The sequence below is a fragment of the Kryptolebias marmoratus genome, linkage group LG24, assembly GCF_001649575.2.
Source record: "Kryptolebias marmoratus isolate JLee-2015 linkage group LG24, ASM164957v2, whole genome shotgun sequence".
Classification (NCBI taxonomy): Eukaryota; Metazoa; Chordata; class Actinopteri; order Cyprinodontiformes; family Rivulidae; genus Kryptolebias; species Kryptolebias marmoratus.
Genome location: NC_051453.1, coordinates 15,310,959 through 15,319,159, shown reverse-complemented (window position 1 = coordinate 15,319,159; position 8,201 = coordinate 15,310,959). Strand labels below are relative to the sequence as shown.

Below are 8,201 nucleotides of genomic sequence, written 5' to 3'. Positions count from 1 at the left end.
GCCTCTCAGTTCCCACACCACTTCCCCTGATGCTGCTGGGATACCGGCGGCTGTTTCTGAGCCCACAGCATGAGGCGCAGCCCTCACATCGGCTCCTCTTTTGTCAACCCCCATGCATGGCATTCACAGCCTGATCTGAATATATGCAAATGTAAAAATGGTGGCCCGTCAAAGGAAGCTGCCCCCACCTCTGTGATGTTTCCCCCCCCATCGTTTCTCGTCTGCCTTAATTTCCCCCCCTACACTTTTTTCCCCTTTTTGTCTCTAACTGCTGTCTCCTCTGCAGTATCAGGGAGGGAAACTGTGGGAACCATGAAGTACCAGATCTGCTTTGTCACAGGGATTTATTTTAAAAGAGGAGCGAGAGTCATGACTGTTAATTAGCAGGTTCATGGAGAGACGTGGCAAAGAAGGAACTGCATGGAGAGTCTCTAAAGGTGATACATTATCATCCCAGTCCCTCATTAATCCCTGCACTGTACCCAGACCAAATACAGTCACAAGTGACAAACAAAGCAGTGTGACATTTCTTCTCCACAAATCAAGCAGATAGTGTTCGCCTTAAGAATTAGGAACGATTAAGTCCTGAATCTGCTGAAAAGTTGGCTTCAAAAAGTGTCCAATTTATGCATAAAAACATCAAGGATTTGTTTATTATTTAACATGTTTTGACTCCGAACAGCTTTGCAGCTGCATATGTGCCAATATCAGGAGCAGTCAGTACATTTTAAACTGTGGCACTGATTCAGGTTGCAGAAAAACCACGGCAGCCCTAGAGCTGAACAAAGCCATTGTTGGTTGTGGTACTTTTTTGTGCTTTTGTAAAAATATGTTTTGTGAAGGAGGCTTTTAGAGGTAATGGGAGATAATGACAACCAAATGAGAGTTAGAAGGACGGATCATATTTCTGCAATTATGACTTCTCTCTATTGACTCCCTGTAAACTTCAAGATAAAACTAAAATCTTACTTTTAACATACAAAGCTCTCAACAACCAAGCTTATTCATTGATTTTTTTCATATTTTCCAATAGTTAGGGCTGGTTTAGGTTTCCTGAGCTATCTCTTAGCTACGTTGCTGTAGGCTTAGACTGCATTTAGACCACATTTCTTCACTCTGCTGCTGTTTTTACGCTCTCTGCTCTCATTTGCAATTATTACTGACACTAACGTGTCTTTCTTTGTTTTTCTTCCCACCTGAACCAATCCTCCTGTGTTTGTCTGTGTCTTTTTCCTGTCCTCTCAAACCCCAGCCAGTCGAGGCAGATAGCCGCTCGTCCTGAGCCTGGTTCTGGTTCTGTGGAGTCATTCCTTTCCACTGTTGCCTCCATGCCACTCAGGGTGGACCTGTGAACACAGTCTGCTGGCTTCATTAGATAGATAACTTTTACTAGCTGTCATTTCTGTGAATGTATTGTATTATAATTGGATTTAAATGACTGTAACTGGATTTGAAGCTGGATCTGAATTGGATTCACGATTTGAACATGTTTTATTTTTTTCCTCTTTTGTATAGTGCCCTAAGACAACTTTTGTTGAAAAAAGGTTTTATGAGCACTTTTTGTGTAGGAACAAAAACAACAAAATGCTTTAATAAGACGACATTTCTTTATATTTGTCCCTCTAAAAGAACAATGGCTCAAGACTCAGCAGTGTCTCTTCTAGAAAGGAGGCCTTTGAAATGTCCAATGGCCTCCTGTCTTCTGAGGAATTTTTTTTACAATGTTTTTTTACATCCATCAGTGCTAAAATAAAAACTGAATAACACTAAATTAACAAAGATTAAGATTTCTGACTTGTATCTCCAGAGTTCATCCCTCTCTTAGTATTTTTTAGTTTTAAATCACTTTTCATTTTGATTAAAAAACGAAACATTGCCATAATACAACCAGCTCTGGCCTCCCAGTCTGAAAGTATTTGCAGGTCGTTAATATGATGTGCGCGCGCTCCCACGTTTTGAATGACAATGGGGCGGCGGCGCGCTTGAACTTGACCGACAGCAACATGGCTGGGAAAAGAGGCGCGACTTTGCCCCTCTTTTCTGCGCCCCCTCCTTTATGTGCTGCAGGCTGACTGATGTCACAGCTCATTAGCATAAATTTCAGCCTGTTCCTAATTAAACCAGGCAGGCGGTGAGGCCCATCAATCTGTTTTCACGTGGCAGAGAAAGGACAAACATCTCTGCTTCAGGCAGAGCAGCCAAGGGGGGAGAATCGGCTCAAAAGTAAGTTTGTTTAAAAAAACAAATAGAACAGCTGATTTTAAATTGATCTAAGACATTTGCTTCATTTTAACTTTTTAGTTGCTATTTTGTTCTTCATATTCAAACATGTTTGTTTTTTTCCTTCTCTTCTAATCTGACTGAGTTCAAAAAGGTGAAACTTTGCAGCTTCTTCTTCTTGCTCTGAGACTCCTGGTAGATATTTGACACATGCTGAGCATGATCTGCCTTCTTTATATTTTTTAAAGACTCTATAACTTCCAATGATTCATTTTCATCTTAGTGATACTAGATCTTGTCGTCCTAAAAAGTGACAGAGGATGTATCTCCACTGGGCTGAGTGCTCAGGTCAGTTCTCACCTGCTGGAGGGTTTAAGACGAGGAACTGATGTTGTTATATGCTGTGAATACAGTCATTCTGATACTTGTTGGCATTCAAGAATAATAATTTAAAATGTTTTTCTTAATGAATTATTTCCTGATCTTTATAGGCATAATTCAGCAACCCAGCCCATTTCTTGGCACCACATTTTGGCACATTTTGTAATGAATTTCTCACACTTTGGAGTTCATGAGAACACCATGCTCTAAAATGATGCTTCTCTGAATAGTTTTCATTCATTTGAGCGTATAACAGCAGTTAGATGACTTTACCCTGAAACCACTGCAGCTCTAGTGATTATAGGTGCTGATATGGGTGCTTGATGGAGGGGAAGGACAAATATTGGCACCCTGTTGGTCTTCATGGCTGACCTTTGGCTCCTTTATGACCCTGTGTCAGGTCAGGCCTCTTTGAAGAGCGGCTATTACAATTCCCAGAAGTGGCCACTTGAATTGGTCAGTTATTAGCAGTTGAACCCAACAGGGGCTCGGCGTGCTCATGCATGATGACAGCCTTTCAGGTCGGAGCAAAACAAATGGTTTTGAACGGGAGGATTCACTTCTGGAAGATCAGGGCTGAGATGTTCGTTTTGCTTGTCGGAGCTTCACTCAGACAGACAAAACGATTTGTGGGACAAAAAGACAAAAGGTTATAATCTATTTAAAGGGTACATATAAGGGGAGGAAAGCATTTCATAGAAATATTTAATCACAACGAAGATGGGTTTTCCCAGGGGCACTGAATGCACCAAATACTATTGTTTAAAAAGTCAATTAAAAAACGTTTTGTTTGTTATTTAAATACATAAATATAATTAGTGTCATATATGTCCTTACAGGTTAGAAAGACAGAAAACAGAAATGAAAAACTATAAATGAACGAAGATGCTCTTTTTGGGGCGAATTTGGTGCTTCTTGCTGATGGGGCAAAAACAGGTTTAAACCGTGGAGTTTTACAAACGTAATTATTCCTGAAATGTTTGTTTTTAATAAACAGTGATTTGCTTTTATACAGTCTTATACACTGCAGTTTTTGCCGAGCTTTAAAGAATATTTCTTACCCCAAAAATGATTTTATCCCCAATCAGACGCGACAAAACTCTGTTTATTGTTAGAAGTGTTACACAGATATAACAGAGCCTTTGGTAAATGTTTAATAAAAGTTTCAAATTATGGTGAAAAATGGCACATTTTGACAAATGAAAAACAGGGCTGAAAGTGTGTTTTAAACATCCCTACATTTCACTTGATAATAGTCATTAAAAAATGAAATATAACCTAAACATCAGTTCCTTTTAAAGTTATTAAATATTATTAAATTATAATATTATTGTTATTGTTATTTAAGAGCGTTTGGTTATTATATTTAGCACCTTTTTTAACTTATGTAACATTATTTTGTAATAAACACGCTGTTCTGAATACAATGCGCACACACTTTATTAAAGAAAAATCCCAACAATATTTGTAGTAAATACACTGAACGTGACCGATGCTTTGGCGCAAATATAAAGCAAATATCTTGATTTAGGTGTGATTGTTAAAAAAAAAAGTCAATTTGTGCCTTTTAAAAGGTAATGTGGTCTGCAGGCCTTCTGAAAAAAAGAAAAAAAGAAAAAGATCAGTAAATCAGTTTATTTAAAAAAAAAAAAAAACAAAAGCTGGAAAATATAAAAATATTACATATTTTCTCTAAATACATCACGTGAACCATCATAGTGAACATGATATTTAAATAATAACATCGTGGAGAAAAAAGCTTTTCAGTGACCTGATTCTAAATCCATCAGTGTTTTACTGTAACAATAAAAACTGTATATTTTTAAAAAATATTGTACTTTTTTTCAGTTTGAACACATTTCCAAAAGCAAAACATTCCAGGTTTGCCTCCTAATTCACTCTTTAGATATCTGATCACTTCATCCGCAGAGCTTCGGAGGTGTTTTAAAAAGCTCCCTCTGCTCAGAGTCAGAAACTTCGCCAGTTTTGATCGTGTTTTTGTTGCGTTTTACGCAGGTTTTGACTGCGCTGCGGGTTCGGGCCCGAGTCCTGAAGGCCCGAGCTGAGGACCAGAAGCTGCAGTGCCGCCGAGCCGCCTGTAGATGTCGTGGTTTAGCTCCAATGAGCAGCCTTAGAGTGGTCTGCAGGCCAGGCGAAGGCCCACGACATCTGCCTGACCACGCACATTAAATATTATCATTACAGCTTTATGTGCGTGAGCATTCAAGAAGGAGAAGAAAGAAAAAAAATACACCAGGAGGAAATCATCTAAATCTAAAACTCTTTGACATGATGAATGTGACAAAAAAGAACCACGTGAGTGAAGTTGATAATTACAGAAATGCTGAAATGTTATTATTTAATTAGAGATAAACTTTCCTCCTTTTACTGTTTGTGACTCATGACGCATAATTTGCTAAATGCATTTTTGTTTTAGAACTTCTATCACTATCCAGTTTACAGAAGGTTATAAAACAGGTCAGCACTACTACGATGCACACATTAAGAAATGAAATATTGCATTTATTTAACTCGGTTATGTTAACTGGTTCCCCTAAACTTGGTTGTTTAAATGTATAACATAATATTTATACGAGGCTTTGTCCTCACTAAATACGTAATGGATAGCAGTGGATTCAAAAGATTTCAGAATCTCCCTAAAAGCACAAAAAGCCAAACAAGAGGCAAAGTGTTTTTAAAAAATCTGGCATTGTACAAGTGCATGTATGAAAGAAGCTTAGGATAGACTTTATTTTGTAGTAAGAAGAGTTCCTTTTAATCAAAAATGGTTAAGATTAATTAAATTAGCAGTATTTGGTAACTTTATTACCTCATATTATTGCTTTATTATGATGATTTGACCGTTCAAAAAAAATACAAGTTTTACTTACAAGATAAAACAACATGTGTAAATCAACACCCCTATTTCTTTCTTTTTTTTTTTTTAAAACAACTTATACAACACAACTTCACATGTGCTGACACTAAAAATAGGAACATTTTTCTGTCTGGAATAAAACGGTAAATCATGCATTTCACAAACATTTGCCCTAAACCCTTTTATTCAATAATAACAACAGCTTTTTTTTTTTTTTTTTTTACTAATTTATTATTACCACGACCCTCTATTCTGCTCATTCGAACACAAACACGAGGGATTTTAATTAGCTTTCTAAACGAAGACTAACAAAACATGTCCTTTTTAGTTCTCTAAAAAAATTATTATAGTAAATTATCAGTTTGATAAGCTTGTCGAGTCCCCCTCCCACAAAAACACACACAGGGGCGCACATTTGTAATAATGTATTCTGGCGCCTGACGTCAGCACGCAAGCGATCACGTCAATTTCAACAGCTCCTTTTTTTTATTTTCCACCTTGCCTTTGCCCTTTCTGTCTGTCCCTGCACCTGCAGGGGGAATTTTTAGCTTTTCCATGCTAATTCAGCAGATTTTCTTTTCTCTTCCTGCTCTAATTCGATAGTCCTGCGCGCTCCGCTTTACGCACATACGAAGGAGACGTGGCGCCACGTAAAAGCAACAACGTGACCCACGGGATCTCAGGCATCAGCATCTCCACGGGCGCTGCTACTGGAGCTGCGGCATCAGCACCGCTGCTTCTGCTGCTGCTGCTCTCATTCGATCCTCTCATGAAGGCTTTTTTTCCCTTGTCGAACGATGGAAACTATGAGATTTAAATCTGACTGGCTGCTTCAGAGAGAGACAGGGGAAGAGAGGGAGCGTCTGTCTCCCAGCAGGAAGAGACGCTGTCACAGGTGCCTCCGCGGAGCCGAGGCTCAGGTGTGGAGATCACTCAGCGGAGGAGAAGCAGAGCTGAAGGTTAGAGCGGCTGGATCTGCCGCGCCAGCCGGAGATGTTGCCCACATTCATCCAGCCTGGATGGATGTGGGTCCTCCTGCGCGTGTCTCCTGAAGGTGCTCTGCTTTCGTCCTCCATCCACCCCCCACTCTCCCCCCCTCTTCCTCTCGCTCTCTCTCTCTCTCTTTCTGCGCATGCAGCCACGGAAGCTGCACGTGGCTCCGCACGTCTGGATCCGCGAAGGGGAGCAGAATGAAGGAGTTGAAGGTGGTTAAGGAAGTTTTGGTTTCTGAGCACGTCGTGCAGCCATGTGTGTGCGTGTGTGTGTGTGTGAGAGAGAGTTTGTGTATGTGTGCAAGAGAGAGAGAGAGAGAGAGAGAGAGAGAGAGAGAGAGAGAGAGAGAGAGAGAGAGAGAGAGAGAGAGAGAGAGAGAGAGAGAGAGAGGGATGGAGAGAGAGAGAGAGAGAGGAGGGGACCGGCGACGCAGCAGCTCGGCGCAGACTGTCATCTGATTCCGGTGAGGAGATATTAGAGAGCAGCTACAGCAACTTTTGGTCTAGAAAGCAGCAAACTCCGACGTATCTATCTATATATCTATATATGTGTGTGTGCGTTGGACCAACTCGGTACGCAGGTTTCTTGTCAGTGAAGCCGCGTTTGGCTTTTCTCCCTGGACTGTGGGTTCTTTGAGGGACAAAAACTTACCCTAAAATCCTGAAAGGACTTGAACCGGATGCGGGATTTTCTCAGAGTTTCTGTCCTGTAAGTATGTTCTTTTTAAATTAGATTTCATGACACTACGGTGCGGCTCAATAATAATAATAATAATAATAATAATAATAATAATAATAATAATAATAATAATAATAATAATAATAATAATAGGGACAGTGACAGTGGGAGTGGGACAGGAGATCGCGCTGTCAGTTGTGTGGGAGCCAGCCGCCTGTATTAGTGGGGGCCCTCCTCTGAGCGCTGCTGAGTGGCCCCCAGAGCTGGCGTTTAGAAAGCAAACAGTTGTGTGATTGTTAGCAGAGCCTGGGAAAATGTCCCCTCGGCCGGGGAGGTGGAGGGACTTGACGCCAGAGCCTCTTGTTAAAGAAGACTTGTGTGCTCCCAGACACCATTGTGATGCTAATGAGCACCAGCACGCTGTTGAACTTGATGTTGACTTTTTTCTTTTCTATTATTGGACGATTTCTTTTCACTCTTTTCTTTTTTTTTCTTTCTTTTTTTTGGTCGCTTGTTTGTGGGAAAATGTTCTCTGGAGACATACCGTGTGAAATTAACTGATAAGGCCGCTGCAGATACAGGAATGGTATATATCATAATAGAAGCAGTAACTTCTTGGAAAAACACTCGCTTGAATTTTTCTTTATTCTTTTTACTAATAAAAAAAAACTTTTTTTACTCAAACCTTTTGTCAAAACAGAAATTTAACCTTCCTAATTTCCAGGATTTAATCTTCAAATACTATATATTGTAACAATAAATAAAACAAATATATAACGACGTGTGAAAAAAATAGGAAAATGAAAAAATGTGTTCAATAATATGGAAGAATCAACAAAACTAATTTAGTGTTACTTTGATTTTTATTTAACATCCAAATAAGTACATTTAAAAAACGACTTCTTTCTTTCTTTCTTTCTTTCTTTCTTTCTTTCTTTCTTTCTTTCTTTCTTTCTTTCTTTCTTTCTTTCTTTCTTTCTTTCTTTCTTTCTTTCTTTTTTTCTTTCTTTCTTTCTTTCTTTGCTCCTACCACCGAAAGAGGTCACTCTCC

At 39.4% G+C, this 8,201-nt stretch overlaps 1 long non-coding RNA gene across 8 annotated transcripts in view; it reads left to right on the top strand.

Annotated features, from left to right (window-relative positions):
• The first annotated feature begins 2,139 nt into the window (after nt 1-2,139).
• LOC108230722 overlaps nt 2,140-8,201 on the top strand; it is a 50,616-nt gene continuing 44,554 nt past the window's right edge. For 2 of the 8 annotated variants that reach the window (XR_001808370.3, XR_005232858.1), the window contains exon 1: nt 6,943-7,180. This is a non-coding gene — a long non-coding RNA (uncharacterized LOC108230722). The other 6 variants (XR_001808371.2, XR_001808372.2, XR_001808375.3 and 3 more) reach the window with 6 other exon arrangements.